Source organism: Mytilus galloprovincialis, chromosome 7 (assembly GCF_965363235.1).
Source record: "Mytilus galloprovincialis chromosome 7, xbMytGall1.hap1.1, whole genome shotgun sequence".
Lineage (NCBI taxonomy): Eukaryota > Metazoa > Mollusca > Bivalvia > Mytilida > Mytilidae > Mytilus > Mytilus galloprovincialis.
This window is the reverse complement of record NC_134844.1, coordinates 34389118-34406898: the sequence shown is the minus strand read 5'-3', so window position 1 is coordinate 34406898 and position 17781 is coordinate 34389118. Positions and strand designations below refer to the sequence as shown.

Sequence of the window (17781 nt, the reverse complement as noted above, 5' to 3'; positions counted from 1 at the left end):
TCATTTTTAGCAATGGCGTTGTCAGTTTGTTATAGATTTATGAGTTTGACTGTCCCTTTGGTATCTTTCGTCCCTCTTTTGTATCACAAGGCAATACAATTTAATTAAAATAAAATTGAGAATGGAAATGGGAATGTGTCAAAGAGTCAACGACCCGACCAAAGAGCAGAAAACAGCCGAAGGCCACCAATAGGTCTTCCACACAGCGAGAGAGAAAAAACGCATCCGGAGGCGGGCTTCAGCTGGCCTCTAAATAAAAATCTGGACTAGTTCAGTGAAAATGAACGTCATTATTAGATCCTAATCATATAAATGAACTAAAATTAAAAAAACACAAACAAGACTAACAAGTTAAGAGGTTCCTGACTTTGGACAGGCGCAAAAGTGCGGTTAAACATGTTTTGTGAGATCTCAACCCTCCCCCTATACCTATACCCAATGTAGAATAAATACACACACAGCAATACGCACAGTTACACTCAGTTTAAAAGAAGTCCGAGTCCTATGTCAGAAGAGATAACAAAAGAAATTAAGCAAAATGACAATCTACTAATAAACTCAAAATCGTTAAACTTTTTACTTTCTACCTTTTTTATTTTCCCTCGTTTGCGCAAAAATCTCTGTCTTTCTTCCGGTCTCGTTTGTCACGAGACTTTGAGTAAAATATATATTTATCAGTCTAGTACATGTAAATCTGTTTTCAAAATCTGACTTAAATCCTTCAAGAGTACCAGCCAGGTTAAATCAGGCATATCACTTTAACCGTACATGTATACACCCAGTGTATTGATTATGGAATTCCCAAACAAGATCGTAAGCAACTATAAATAGTTGTAATCATCAAGTTACCAGAACACTTAATAATGACCTGACCACTTAATATTTACATACACTTCACCAACCTATATGCGAAACAGGATACTGACACGTAGGCTAATACATGGTATGTCCAGTAGTTTATTTAAATGTTCTGTTGATTCATTTATATTAATGGGTATCAATTTTCGTGGATTCAAGAAATTTTACATTTTCGTGGATATTTGATTTCTTGATCGGGTTTTACCAATCTCTGAATACAATAGAAAATGTTTAATTCGCTGAGTATTTGAATTATTTTGTTAATGTGACTAAGCAAAATTCCCGAAAATTGGTGTATAACCAATAACAATGACTCAACAGTAGATAACAATACAATATCAATGGTTTAAATATTTAATTGTTGTCTCAAATTCCGGCTGTCAAGCTTATGAACCGTTTTGGGTGATATTTTTTTCAATTCTCCACATTGTACTCTCATGTTCTATCCACGGTAACAAACAAATTAATTCAAAAAAAAAATGATGTTTTTTTTCTCAAAACATCACTGTCTGATTCTACTGATGACATGGGAGTAATTCAGAGAAAGACTATCCAACATTATAAGAAAATGTCGCGTTCTATTTTCTTTTTTCAGAATTGACAAGTCGTTTTTTTGGTTAAAACAAATATCGTTATCAATAAGTCTTTCTAAAGCAATGTGTATTGAATGTCTAAATTAATGTAGACGTAACGCGCGTCTGGCGAACTAAATTATAATCATGGTACCTATGATAACTATTAGGAAAATGAGATGTATTTGACATTACTGTCAGAAAAAACTGACTAAATGCTTACATTATCTTAGAAATAGACCAAAACACAACTTTGACCACTGTAACATGAAAATATGATCAAAATCAGATAACAGTAGGCTTGTCAGTGATATGGACATAACAACGAATACTAAACCTTGTTCACAGATCCATGAAATGAGGTCGAGGTAAAGTGAAAACTGTCTGACAGGCATGAAAACCTTAAAAGGTGTACACTAGTCCAAATAATTATGACGTCTTGCAAGGCTATTTTTTTTCTGGGACGCCTTTCTACATGTACTGCGTTTTAATGCTGAGGTCATTTTTTACGTCTGGACTTTGAGAGCAAATTTTGGGTGAACTTTGAGACCCAATTTTGGCATGTAATCTTCATTGCCGGCTTATAAATTTTACACAATTACAAAGTCCTTCCTTTTTTGTGCTTATTGATGCAAATTATTACCAAAAATATCCAGAAGAAATGATATAATAAGATACGATACCATTCGAGTTGGGCAAATATTTATTTTGTTTTCAAAATGGTATCCCAGAATTAACAAGAAACGTCACTTCCGGTGAATATATAATATTAATAACGGTAAAAACAATGAGAAAAAAAAACATCACTTAATTGTCAGCTATTAAAGACCCGACATGAGAGATGTGACACAATTCAAACAAGAGCATAAATAATGGTATAATCTTTCAACTGTTTGATTTGCTACAAACAAACATGACTGACATTAAACAACGACAATTAATGACCTACAGGCTCCCAATATGAAGATGTAACGAGGTGAAACATGTATTTCAGCATTCCACTTTCACCTTACCTAGGACAGTGGTCTTATAGAACAATCTCGAAATTATTCGTACAAGAAATAAGAAATAAGAAATAAATGACACAACCTATCATTTTTAAGAAATTAACAATTATGGCTTTTAAACTTTATCTGGTTACAGGAGGCAATATGCCGGATCGTTTACAAGTACTGACAATGCCTGTTGTCACAAATGCACATTGTGGAATTGCTTAGCGTATACCAAAGACGTTTTGGAACAACATGATGTATAAAAGATAAGAATAAGGATTCTTGTAGGTTAATTGCAAGTTATTTGACTCATACCTTACATTTGTTGTAATTGACGAGAATTGCAAATTAAACATTGATTTGATACATTTCAGGCAAAGAACTACTTGATTAATAATATTGTAAGGCTGTGTTCGTTATTACAAAGGATGTCAAAACTATCAGACGTTTTTTTTTTTCCTGAGATGCCTGATTATAGGTTGCATTTCTGTAAATATTGACAATGCAATTTCCCATTGGAACTCCTTTTACGGCTAAAACTGTACCACTTTTACTATGAAGTTTTGAATTTTTTTTATCCTAAATAATGAAAGTTCATATGCGCTACAATTTTTTTTTTTCAAAGGTCAAAATATAGGGCTTTTGTGGCATATTTTCAACGTATATATGTCCAGAACTTTTTAGTTTAAACTAACACTAATTTTCTTAACTATCCCTACCTCGAATGAAGGGTTACCACAGATTTCAATGTAAACAATATGCCCGTGTATTTTTACTGGTAACATTCCCAAATTATGTCTCGATGAGATGGAACACAGAGAGCATAACTGGAAACCAGTATGCAAACAAAATTAATTTTCTATAAATATTCTAAATCTCCCCAAAAGAGGCGTGGTTTGAGAAACAGCTGTATTTACAAAGTGCAACCTATATATGTACATATAATATTATATCACTTGAAAGCTCCAAAAACATCATAGCATTACAACACTTCTAGTTTCTCGTTAACGCACATAAAGGTGTGTATTTTAAACAATTTGTAAAGGTATTGTTTTTGATTTGATAAAAAAAAAAGAGGCAAAAGATACCAATATTCAAACTCTTAAGTTAAAAAAATGACAACAACATGGCAAAAACGTTAAAAAGACCACCGACAAAAACCAATGAAATAATATGTCGTTATCTGGAATGATAATCTAGACAATACACTAAGACGCATGGCAAAATCATTGATCAGTTGAAACTATTATCATAATCAATACAATACAATTATCACATTTCTTATAGCAAAACGGAGGTGTAATCAGGCATTTTTTTATAAACCAGTTTTTGGTGGGGTTCGTGATTCTCCATCTTTATTTCTTATGTTATGACTTGTAAACTTTTGTTTGTCTGTTGATGATTTTCCGTTTTTATCCATGGTCTGTCTGGTCAGTTGTTTTTTGAATAACAAGTTTGAATTTCCCTCTGGTATACTTTGCCTCTCTTTTATGATTCCCAATGGATAAACAGTGGTGTTCTTAAAATATAATATTTTGACATGTGTGTCACTGGTGAGTCTTATGTAGACGAAACGCGCGTTTGGCGTACTAAATTATAATCCTGGCACCTTTGATAACTATCTGTGTCAAATCGTTCACTCAGAGTCTTCTTATAGTCATCGATAAAAGTAAGTGTTGCAACTGATAAAAGAAGCATTAATTTAAGATTGTGTCTATGCACACTCTAACGTGTTTTATTTCAAGTTACTTTTATTATTTCAGGCTGATAGTGGTGGACCTGCGATTTGCAATAGTAAACTTGTAGGGACACTATCATATGGTAATAATAGCCCTTGCGATGGATCTTTTCCAAGTGTGCATTCCAGAATTTCTGCAGATTGAATAAAGAAAAAATGAATACAAAAAATAAGAAAGACAAGAAAAGATCACCCAATACGAAAGGAAAGGGAAAGAAAAAGCAAAAGAATAACAGAAATTAAAATTGTTACTGCAATAAGGTTAAAAAAAGAAAGGAAATAATTCATTATGGTGCTTTTGACTTGTTTCTCTGAGATTGTTTACTTTCTGTTAAAAGGAAAATTGTTAAGGCCACTAATAAAAAAACACATAAACAAGTTTTTAGTACCTTCAGTCTTTTTATATATTGATGAACATTTAGTTTCTAATCTGACAATATGTTATAAGCACAAATTGCACATCTGTAGACATTTTGGTGGCTTTTTATTAACAAATGGGTACAAGGTCAGTAGAAGTAGAATAAGGCCATATTGATAAAAAAAAAAAAAAAAAAAAAAAAAAAAAAAAAGGAGGCAAACGATACCAATATCCAAACTCTAAAACATAAAACAACTGGTTAGTCGAATTATTTTAATACTTCAGGTAACAAGTATGATATGCGAACTAAAGTAATTATATTTGATATTAATATACTTTCTCTCATCTAAATAAAGGCAACAGAAGTATACCGGTGTTTATTTTGTGGTCATTTTCATAAATTTCCTGTTTACAAAATTTTAAATTTTTCGAAAAACTAAGGATTTTCTTATCCCAGGCATAGATTACTTTAGCCGTATTTGGCACAACTTTTTGGAATTTTGGATCCTCAATGCTCTTCAACTTTGTATTTGTTTGGCTTTATAACTATTTTGATATGAGCGTCACTGATGAATCCTATGTAGACGAAACGCGCGTCTGGCGTACTAAATTATAATCCTGGTACCTTTGATAACTATTTAAAGGGCATAAATCGATTGAGAAGAAGAAATCCGGTTCACACATTAGGCCTCAGATCACAATTAATTCCCTTTGTTCGTGGTCTAGGAATATAGTTCCCAATTATTATATGGGGTATTTCTTCCCAAGTAATCTGTCTACTGTTTTCTTTGAAATGTTTACTATTTAAGTGGTCCTATCAGTTGCATATATATTGAAATAAGTAAAACATGTGGAAAAAAATTATTGTTGAAAGTGAAAGTAGTGATTTGGCCAAAATGAAAGTAGGGTAGAAATCAGCCTTCGTCATTTATTCAAGATTCAAATCCTACCATTGGCATGCTAATAGGGCCCTCAAAAGAAAAAGCACTGATGGATTGTCCTGGGACAAGCATATTTTATTAGAATAATAATGGTCTATAAGCAGTTAAATTTATTTCATGTTTGTAGCGGTGCAAATTTTTTAATTCAATTTGACTTTAACTAAAAAATGCATTGTAGCCAAGGGGACGAATAATTGTGTTCTGAGGCCATTAATACCGAGGGAAACACTTCTACTACATGTACTATAAGAGAAAAAAGGAAAAACATGAATACCGAAGTGCAACAAAAACAAACGTCAGGACACATAGAAACGAACTGGTTGATGACAACTGTCATATTCCTGGCTTGGTACAGGACATTTAAAAAACATGGTTAATTTGCTAGATCAGATTTTACTAAGTTTCCAACTTTGGTAGTACAATACCAATATAAATATTTTAAACACTAGGGATATAAAAAGGATGTATTGAGTTAATAAAGGTTGGGTTTCTCTACCTCGTTATCGTGTTAAAAAGTGTTCTCGCTTAGTCGATTCATGACTATTGAACAGCAGAAAACTACTGTTGCCTTTATTTCTCATTTCAAATATTTCCGTGTAATGGTCATTGTTATTCAACGCAAGATTAAAATCAAAAATATCTTTGACCATTTTAATCTTGCGTTGATACCCTTAGTTTGCTGTGCTTTAATCCTATTAATCTGATGTAGGTCTTTTTTAATAGTCAGGTTATTTATACCAAAAACAAGTAAACTAAGGAATGGCACAGTTACTTCTAATGTGCGCAACTGGAATTGCTATACACAAAAAGTACACATATGTTTACTTATAAAAAAGGAAGTACATGTATTTTTGCCAGTAAAATATAATATCCCTCTGGTATCTTTTGTCCTTCTTTTACATGATAAGTTTGCTATTTTTTACTATATAATAGAAAAACAAAGGATATAGGGTATCTATCCATGACACACAGTTAGTACATGCACAACACTACAAGTAATACAATAGCTAAGACGTCTCCTGGGTTACAAATATCACACAAAAGTACAAGGCTCTTTTTAGCACTTGCTTCGAGTGTTCCATCAATTATACTACCGGAAATATTTAATGTACAGTCTGAAGACAATTCGCAAATATATACATTTCTTTAGTCACAAAAATTAGTTTTTCTATCTACAAGTCATATTATATAGCTAAGTGGAGAGTAAATTCCATTTTAGTACACATAGCATGTCTGAATGATGGTATTTACAGTTAAAGTAATAACATTTTATATGTACATACGATGTAGTTTATCTTACATAATGTTGGTTTAACAATAATCCTGCCATTCCTTTTCCTGGTCTTAACTGCTTTCTTTTACTAGACGGAAGTTTAAATCTACACCAAGATGAGATATTGTTGATTTAGTCCAAGTGTGTTTTCTAGTAAAATGTCTATGTAACAAGTATTCGATTGAATAATGAAATGGGTATTTTTACACCTGATGCTCGCCTTTTTTTGCATATTTTTATATACCATATTATAGATCAACTTTTGATAATTGTTATGAATCGAGACTCATTTGTTGATTAAGAAACGGATATTGAATTTTACTCTTCACCTGACGATGTTATACTTATGGTTTGAAAAATTTAACGAAAAAGGGCACTATATAGTTTGTGAGTAATGATAGTATGCATACTACAGTAACTGTATACTGTTGATTAATTAATTTTTGTGGCTACCAATTTTCGTGGATTGAGGAAAATATGCATTTTCGTGGATATCTGATTTCGTGGTTTTGCCAATTTATGCATACAAAGCCTATAGACAATTTTTAATTCGTTGAACATTTAAATTCGTGTTTCCCCTCTACCCAAGAATCTGATGATAGTTGGTATCGAACGAAAAATGATGAATCCAGAGTAATGATAATCACAACAATCCAAACTGCTATAGTCTGAAACTTGTATCGTTATCTAAATATAAAAAAGAAGATGTTGTAAGATTGCCAATGAGACAACTGTCCACAAGAGACCAAAATGACACAGACATTAGCCTACTAAAAGACTAACAAAACAATTGCTTGCCAAGGATTTTACATTTTGTGGGGCGAATGAAATCAGGGTTATAGACCATCCATTCGGTCAATTATTTTTTTCCCGATTGTGCTTTCACTTATTGTGTATAATATTACAATTTTTTCCGACCATGAATTTCTGCGAAAAAGATTTTTTTTATGTTGAAAACGGCTTTTTGATGGTGAAAACGAATGATAATGCAAATAGAATAATAAATTCAAATATCATTGTTCATAATGTTTAAATGGACAAGATACATTTATGTCGTTAGCGTTCGATTTTACCGCAATTACTCAACAATTTGTTGGCCGAATTCATTTTGGAACAAAGCCATTGAAATTTTTATTTGTTGTTTGTTTTATATTTTGAATTTCAAGAAAAAATACTGTCCAATACTTGTAAGTACATATTAGTCCAGCGGCTACAAGCATATTTCAGACGAATTGTGCACATCCTGCTACAAGCATGAATTTGGCATAGACCTTCCTGAACTATTACTTTTATTTCAGATAGGGAGGCATTTGAAAAAAAAAATGACTCACTTCCGGAAAAATCCAAAATGGTGGACATCATACTTAAATCGGCCCAATATCGAATGCTAGCATTTGAAAAGATATTATTATCATGAAGCTATAATAATATTTGGCACACACCTTTGTTATGTACTATTTTTGGATATATTATACAGATTAGATGTCTTTAAAAACCCTACTTCCGGTCAAATCCAATTTGAACCCCCTTTTAAAACTGTAGTTCCTATTTTTACAGGATTTTTTATACCGATGCTTCATTTTATTTGGGAAACATTTTAATATATTAGTCCACCGTTGTTCCAGGTACCTATCAAACTTATTTGATCTCGCCACATTGACTGCTGTGTGTAGGGGGTTGCTGTTCAGTTGTTGCTGTATATATAATTTTATTTTTTTTTCTATAAGTGATCTCATTTGAAATGTTTTTACAATAACATTTTTGTTACTTCTTTTTTTTTTAAATATTTCTTTAGAATACTATGCGATCTGGGCAATGCTCTATATGGGTTTGCTCATTGTGCATTTGTTGTGATAAAATCATCCCACAGACTTCTTATTTTTATATTGAAAAGAAGAATGTTTGTGAAGTATTTTAATTTCTCATTTTGTTTTGGTACTGGCCAGTCATAAAAAGTTATTGTTACAATGAAGTTTAGGCTAATTGCCGGAATGCGGGTCTATGTAGGGTTGACTAAAGGAACTGCATGAATACTTACGAATGTATCAATGATATTTATGTCTACTGTAACGTTGTGTTATTGTTACGTAAATACACTCCAATGAGAACTTTTTTTACAATATATTATACATTTTTTTAATTTTGATTTGATTGACAGTTTCCACACAACAAGTATGTTGTTTCAGTCCTATGCATTTTTGGCCCGGTGAAACCACTCTAGACAGCCATCACAACCGAGTAATGAGGGTGGGTGTATGATTATCGGAACTCCGGGATCGGGTGTTTTTAAGCTCGGGATTTCAGGATTGATCTTTTCGGGATCTGGGAATTCTTTTTTGAATGTCAGGATGTCGGGATTTAAATTTCTTTTAAATTCTGGACCTCGGGATTACATGTTTTTAAGCCCGGGATTTTAGAATCAGGACCCCTTCGCACTATCAGGGACCCCCCCCCCCCCCCTCTTTTCTCCTCAGTGATGCAGCAATGTGCACGTCGGTTTTACAGACTTTATTAAACTCTGCTATTATATATAAGAAGATGTGGTATAAGTGCCAATGAGAAAAGTACCATGTTCATATAAGTCGCAATTTGTGAAAGTAAACCATTATAGGTCAAAATACGGTCTTCAACACCGTGCCTTGGCTCACACAGAAGAGCAAGCTATAAAGGGCCCCACTAAGGACTAGTGTAAAACCATTCAAACGGGAAAACCAATGGTCTATAGATATAGGAAAATGTGGTATGAGTGCCAATGAGACAACTCTCCATCCAAGTAACAATTTATAAAAGTAAACAATTATGGTCAAGGTACGGCCTTCAACACAGAGCCTTGGCTCACACCGAACAGCAAGCTATAAAGGGCTCCAAAAAGTACTAGTGTAAACTATTCAAACGGGAAAACCAACGGTCTAATCTATATAAAAACGAGAAACACTTATAAACCACATAAACAGACAACAACCACTGAAGGACCCAAAACATTACTAGTGTAAAACCGTTCAAACGGGAAAACCAACGGTCTAATCTTTATGAAAACGAGAAACACTTATGAACCACATCAATAACGACAACTACTGAATACCAGATTCCTGACTTAGACACAATAACTTTTTTTATTGTTACACATCCCCAAAACGTGTTTCCAGTAAAGGCAAAGTGTACGCAATTCAACTACTCAATAGAATTTTTTGAAATTTCACATATAAATTCTGCTTGTAAAATTACACAAGAAATAAAATAAAAAAGGGGGTAACCGTTTTCGTTTTTGAGATACGAGTCGTTGAAATAAACAGCATGATACGACAAAAATACAAAGGATATATATCGAGGAAATCATCAAAATTAGCAGATGCTTTTACATTATCAAGATTTTCTATTTTTTTGGTCAATAGTTTTTTTTTTTAAATTGATATACGATTGAAAAATGAAAGACGAATCCATCGGTGCAAAGAAAGTCCTTTGCAACCGTGCTAGTTTTTAAGCTACTCCCTGTTGAAGTTGGGTTTTTTGGCCGGAACATTGAAAATATCCGGCGACGTCATTGATGTCTACGGTGAGACAGTAACATTGCCACAACTTCTACGTCGTAAGTCTATTATACTATACAATGTCATTGCAAAGTCGAGCGTGTGTATTACCCATTCTTACTATGTATTGCAAATGCTCAAGCGTTATAAATTAATAAGGAAAAAAACTTACTAATCTTAACAAATATTTCTGCAGCAAAAAAAAATGCAAGTTGGCAATCGAATTAACCGCTAGTGAAAGAAAATAACTTCATCTTGTCTATATTAGAGCCGTTTCCGCACCTTTTTTAATGCTTCAAGTTGGATGGCTAAATTTGTTTATGAATGGAATAAAGAGTTTGAATTTGTCCCGGTTCACCGCGTTGTCAAAGTGAATTGATCGGTTATAATATTAGGATCGAGTATACACCTTTTTTCCATCTTACTTATGCATGTTTGTATTAAAAAAACTAAACCTATTTTCTGCATATTGTCATCTTCGTCATTTCTGCATGGTATTATTCTGAGGTATTGCACACAATATAGTCTACATTATAAATCTATTTCATTAGTTTTATTTACACACATGCTCGTGACACAACTCTGCAAAACAATTTTTATTTTACAAAATTTCCTGTCTCGTTCACTTTCTCTTTTCTTTTTATAATTAAATGACAAAGTATGATGTAAATAAATGTTTGATGAATGGAGTTCAGTAACATAGGAAAATATTTGTTTATACCATTATTTATTAAAAATACACATATACGGATTTAAAAAATAAGCATATGCATAATTCATACTATGACTCTTCAACTATTTCGGTTCTTATAATATCCTTGGCTTTGAAATGATCGGTCTTTAGTGTTCCTTATCAAGGTAAATCCAGAAAAGCGCTTCGGACGCATTAAATTTAAAACGTGTTGATTTCATTTAATCTACATATTTGTTTAGGCCGTAACGAATACGGTACAAAAGAAGGACTCGCAAATACATTTACACAAAATAGAGCAGATCAGAGTATTTGATATAACTTCCCGTCGCAGATATTTCATACATATTCAAAATGAAAACATACATCTAATATAATACTTTTGAGATCGACATACCGAGTGCAATTACGAAAGGAACATTCCCAGGGTTATGCAATAGCATTGTGTATAGGGAAATGATTTAGCAATGTGTATCTAGTGTCATGCTTTGAATTTACTTGTGTCTAATTAATAATATAAGAATGTACAAAAGGCAACCTTATGAGAATGTATCTAGTTCGATGCTTTGAAAATAAAGAGATATGATATGACTACCAATGAGACAACTACCCGCCATTGGTAAAATGAAGTCGACGTAAGCAATTACTCACGATACTGTTTTCAACAATTGAAGAAGAAAAAAATGATGTGTAATCTATAAAGACTTCGACATGAAAAATGCGAAAAAAAATTAAAACCGAGAAAATCAACGGCCATATATTTATAACAAAATATTTACGAAAAACAGATACCATGTTTTGAAGTGACAGACGTGAAGCAAAGTGAATGACCACCAGTAAACCACAGGCTTTTCAATTCTTGTATAATCATGAACTATGTGAAAGCATAGAGCTGACCGTGCGAGATCTTCGTGCGTAATAAAAATAATAATCTTTAAAATGCAATCGAAATGTTAGTCTTAACTCATTTCACCTCTCATTCCATTAAATTTCAGTTACGGGTATCACATAACTTTCCTGACCTCTTTTCTTTAACCGTAATACTACTTATATTTTATTCATTCATAATCTTGAATATTGAGACTTGAGAATAAAAATGTTAGATCTACTTGAAAATTACATTCTCTAATCATTTTGAATAATGCACATAGGCACAAAAAAGAAAATAATTTCGCTATCCCTTCAAAATTGGAATTTGATAAAGAAGAAATGACATGTTATATTTTTATCTTACATGCGTACTTTCAATTTCAATTTGGTTCTAAATTTAGATTTAGTTTTCCCATAAATTGCGGACGGAATAGAAGACTATGGAACGCCACAGCTGTCTTATGTGGAACTCTGATAAAAAAATTTACTTTATGTTGTTTTATTCTTACTTAATGATATTTCGATCTTACACGATATGGTTTCGTATTGACTTGATATAGTTTTGTCATTACTCAATATGGATTTGTCATTACTCAATATGGTTTTGTCATTACTCGATGTGGTTTCACCATTATTTAATATGGTTGCGTCATTAGTCAATGTGGTTTTAACATTACTTGATGTGTATGTGACTTAACGTAATGTATTTGTTTCATTACATGATGTGGTTTTGTTATTTTGTAATGATGATTTGTCTATTCTTTATAAGGTATTAACTTTACGTAATATGATGTTTCAAAATTTGAAGATTTTACTCTACATTTGCTCTACTTAATGTGTTTGTTTCATTATTTGATGTGGTCTTGTCATTCTTTGATGTGGTCCTGTTATTCTTTGATGTGGTTATCCCATTACTTGATGAGGTAAAACCACGTGACCAATTCGGAAAAACCTGTTCTATTTTTAGATAGATTTCCATGTTGTATGTGCCTTGAATGCGTGTGGCCATCCATCTGATTAATGTTGAAATTAAAGTTCGGGTTTCTGTTTGAGCTAAACTTTGAGTTAGTTTTCGAATTCAAGTCATGATTAGAATTAAAGTTCTAGTTATCAGTGAGTTTCGAGTTGGACTTTGAGTTTGAGTCACATTTAAAGACAGAGTTCTAGTTACAATTTTGAATTTGAGTCACTTCTTGAGGTAGAGTTTGAGTAAGATTCGAATTTAAGTCTCATTTAGATTAATTAAGATTTCGAGTTGAAATTCGAGCTATTTTATATGTCTTTTTGAGTTCGTAATTAAATTTTCTATCGCGGAACAAGGGCTTTAGCTCGGGCTTCCGAAAAGAGGGATCCGGGATATGCGTACTAAATAAATAATGTTAAAGCATACAAAACGCAACATAGGAGTTGAAATAAAGTTAGATGTGGTGTGATTGCCAATGAGACAACTATCCACCAGAGTTTAAATGCAGTGGATGTAAGAAATCATATATAGGCAACTGTTCAGCCTTCAACACCCCGTATAGTCAGCTACAAAAGGCCACCATGCACTATGTGAAAAAAAATCAAACGAAGAAACTAACGGTCTATTTAAAAAAAGAAACAATATGACACATATGTATACAACGACAACAATTGAACTTCATGCTCCTGACTTGGGGCAGGTACATAAAGAAAGTGCACGTGGCGGAGTTTAACATGTATGTGAGCGAACATCGGACTGTAACAGTAGTGTAACAGCACAACACGAGAAAAAAAATGTAAACTAGAAAAAGTGATGCCTCTGCACTCCACTCATTTAACCGCTTATACCCCAAAAAGGACAAAGTTCAATTTTTCTCCCAAAAGAGGAAAAATAATAAAAAGAAAATCCCAGACCACATGCACACCTTCAATACATGTACAAACAGCTAGCAGAGTGATAAATTCCTAGCATTCAAACAGTAGGAGTAGTTATCTGGAAACGCCCTACTTATGCAAGTAAATTTCCCAAAATGACAAAGTTCAACTTTCTCCCAAAATAGCACATATTAATAAAAATTAAACCCTGACCACATGCAGCACACCTTCAATATATGTACAAACAGACAGTAAAGAGAAAACTTCCTAGGATTCAAACTATGGGAGGAGTTATGCGGAATAACTATATACCAATAATGGGACGGAAAGACGGACGGACGGACAGAGGTTAAACACTATGCCCCCAACTTTCAGTTGCGGTAAAGTTGCGGTGGCTTAAAATACAGTTTCGATTGGCTGACTCAATAGATCGGTTTGACTGGGTAATTTAAATCCATCGGGGTGATCTCGGGTTCCCCAGAAAGGTAAGGAGATTCTGCTCAACGTGTGCACCCGTCGTGTTATTCGCGAAATTACAAACCGAGTGATTTGGTTTTTTTTGGAAGTTCAAATTCGAGTAAACGATGAAGGTGTTATGGTTACGACAACTGGAACATGTTCGTCGTCACATGTGAAACAGATATTCCAAAAAGTTTATTTTTCAATTAGTGCGAGGTAGATCAGAGAATTCAATTGATTAAAAGTAAAAAATTGATATTGGTATGTATGTTCAAATGATTATTAACGCTAAAACAAAATCGGTGAATTCTTATCTTATAGTATTGATACTTTGTCGCTTAGTCCGAGCCCCCTCGCCCCGATTTTCCTGTGACTTACAAGTGAGTTGATTTGAAGTGTCTCATTTGTTAACAAAAAAGTATTAGTGTTTTTATTTGTGTCGAGCCTGCGACATCAATGTAGCGGCAGTCAGACACAACAACGTCGTCGAAAGTGGCATCATTTCGGGACCTTTTATAGCTTATTACGGGGTATGGGTTTTGTTCATTGTTGAAAACCATACAGTTTTGTTTTAGTTAAATAAAACCGAATTAAACTCTTTTGACATGATAAATTTATTACCTCCATGAAGTGTATTAAAACTTGTATAGGAGTTTTTCCTCAATATCAAGAAAAAGCATCTACAGAAAAACATTTTTTTTAATTTTTTTAGACCGATGAATGTACTGCCGATCAACATTACTCTTTTACACTGAAAGCAGTAATATAAGGCGAGACACAGCGTTCCGTGGACTATTTTATAAATTTATTATAATACTGCTTCTATTTGAGAACTTCGGATCAAATAACAGGAACAAGTGGTTTTGGGATATCCCAATTATGTCCGAAATACTGTAAAATATTTAGGATTTTATATTTTTATTATTGTCTGCCGTTCCCCTTTTTCATACCAAATAACTCTGAACAACCACTCCAACTTTAATTTGAACTTTGGCGATACCCATCCAAAGCACATTAAACAAACGACATATTGAAATCTGTAGATTTTTTTTCACATAGTGCATGGTGGCCTTTTGTAGCTGACTATAAGGAGTGTTGAAGGCTGTACGGTTGCCTATATATGATTTCTTACATCCACTGCATTTAAACTCTGGTGGATAGTTGTCTCATTGGCAATCACACCACATCTAACTTTATTTCAACTCCTAATTTGCGTTTTGTATACTGCAACATTGTTTATTTAGTACGCATATCCCGGAGCCCTCTTTTCGGAAGCCCGAGCTAAAGCCCTTGTTCCGCGATAGAAAATTTAATTACGAACTCAAAAAGACATATAAAATAGCTCGAATTTCAACTCGAAATCTTAATTAATCTAAATGAGACTTAAATTCGAATCATACACAAACTCTACCTCAAGAAGTGACTCAAATTCAAAGTTGTAACTAGAACTCTGTCTTTAAATGTGACTCAAATTCAAAGTCCAACTCGAAACTCAATGCAAACTAGAACTTTAATTCTAAGCATGACTTGAATTCGAAAACTAACTCAAAGTTTAACTCAAACAGTAACCCGAACTTTAATTTCAACACTAATTAGATGGATGGCCACACGCATGCAAGGCACATACAACATGGAAATCTATCTAAAAATAGAACAGGTTTTTCCGAATTGGTCACGTGGTTTTACCTCATCAAGTAATGGGATAACCACATCAAAGAATGACAGGACTACATCAAAGAATGACAAGATCACATCAAATAATGAAACAAACACATCAAGTGGTGTAAAATCGTCAAATTTTGAAACATTATTAAGTAATATTAAAACCATATAAAGAATAGACAAATCATCATGATTACGAAATAACAAAACCACATAATGTAATGAAACAACTACATTAGGTCACATACACATCAAGTAATGTTAAAACCACATTGACTAATGACACAAACATATTAAATAATGGTGAAACCACATCGAGTTATGGCAAAACCATATTGAGTAATGACAAAACTATATCAAGTCAATACGAAACCATATAGTGTAATATCGAAATATCATTAAGTAATGACTATTCGATATTGAGTTATATTAAAACTTCATTACGTAATGTCAAAACCATATTAAAAAAAGACAAAATATCATTAGGTAATAATAAAACATCATAAAGTAATATCAGAGTTCCACATAAGACAGCTGTGGCGTTCCATAGAAGACACTTGTTTATTTTCTGCACATGTAGAAAAAGTTGAAAATGGGATTTGAATGACATAGTATTTACTTATTCTGAGATAAATGTTAGAGTAATCTGTTCTTAGTTTCTGAGTAATTTTTTGTTGGCCTAATCTGTTTTTTGTTTGTTTTGTTTTTTTCGTCTTTGTTCTTCCGACTTGATAGGTGTTGCACCAGTGTTTTTCGTTCAAAACTACGGCTTTTTAAAACGGTATTGTTGGATCAATTCAGGTTTCATGTTATTTTATTGATATGAATAGAAAGAGAATTGTCACATTTGTTTATAATTTTATTGTGCATGAGGCATTTTTACTTTCTGTTTTCTTTCCTATGCGTCTAAAATAAAAACAGATTTCTAAATGGAGTAACTCTATGAGGTTTTAATACAGCACAGACGTGCTTGTTGGATTCATGATAGACCGCACGAAGTAGTTTCTCTTTCGTGTGTCCATTTTCCTTTCTTGTAGTAAGGGAGATAACTTACGTAACGACGAACGGTTTAAATCCCGTATTCCGCTAGAGACGTGCAATTACGTACACGTCGCCTTAAAAACGCCAGAATACTTCAAAACTCATATACCCCAAATAATACTCTGTGAAGTTATAAACGTTTACCGCAATTCGATCAATATTAAAAGTCCGTGTACATTTACGCCAAACATTTATCATTTTAAAATGAAAAATAAGTTTTCAAATTGCTCTGCAAATTTTAAATGTACTTTGGTTTGAAAAATGTAACAAAAATCTATTGAAATCACTTTCGAAAAAACATTTTCTCTATGAGATTTGAAATTTGTTATTTTCATGGAATTGTATTTTTGATTTTACGAAGATATTGAAACAAATAACAATAAGTTTGTGTTAAAAATGATTTTATTTTGTCAAAAGTTTAAATATATTTAAACATTTGGATTTGTTTGCTTTAGAAAACAAAACAGATTTCAATTTCATTCTTAAAAGCAAATATTGAAAATACTGACCTTAAGCATTTTTCAATTTAGTTTACAATATTGAAAAATGAAAAATGCTCTAACGTGGAGCATTTTTCAATTTGACTTACAATATTGAAAAATGAAAAATGCACAAGCATGGAGCATTTTTCAATTTGACGTTTGATATGGAAAAATGAAAAATGCTCCAATTTTTCATTTTTCATTTTACTGTGCAATATCACGGTGGGTATGGTTGTCCTGCGAGAGAACGTTCTGTGCTGGTGATTCGGTCCTGACGGGTGCTGGTGATCAATGAAAAAATGTAAACGAAGACGAAAATGATGATTTTTGACGTTTTCTCTCATAAAAATGGAAGGAAACAGTTGAATTTTTTCAATTTTGTTTCTTATGGGTTCATAGGCAAACCATTAAAAAGTTGATCCTCTAAACTGTTTCAGGTAAGCGTAACACAAAAGTGCTAATTTTCAGAAAATCAAGA

At 32.8% G+C, this 17781-nt stretch overlaps 1 long non-coding RNA gene across 1 annotated transcript; it reads left to right on the top strand.

The window, feature by feature from the left end:
• Window positions 1-630: 630 nt before the first annotated feature.
• Window positions 631-4538, top strand: LOC143082841 (uncharacterized). Its single transcript, XR_012980483.1, has 3 exons — window positions 631-943; window positions 2574-2706; window positions 4186-4538. It is a non-coding gene; the product is annotated as an uncharacterized LOC143082841 (long non-coding RNA).
• The last annotated feature ends 13243 nt before the right edge of the window (window positions 4539-17781 follow it).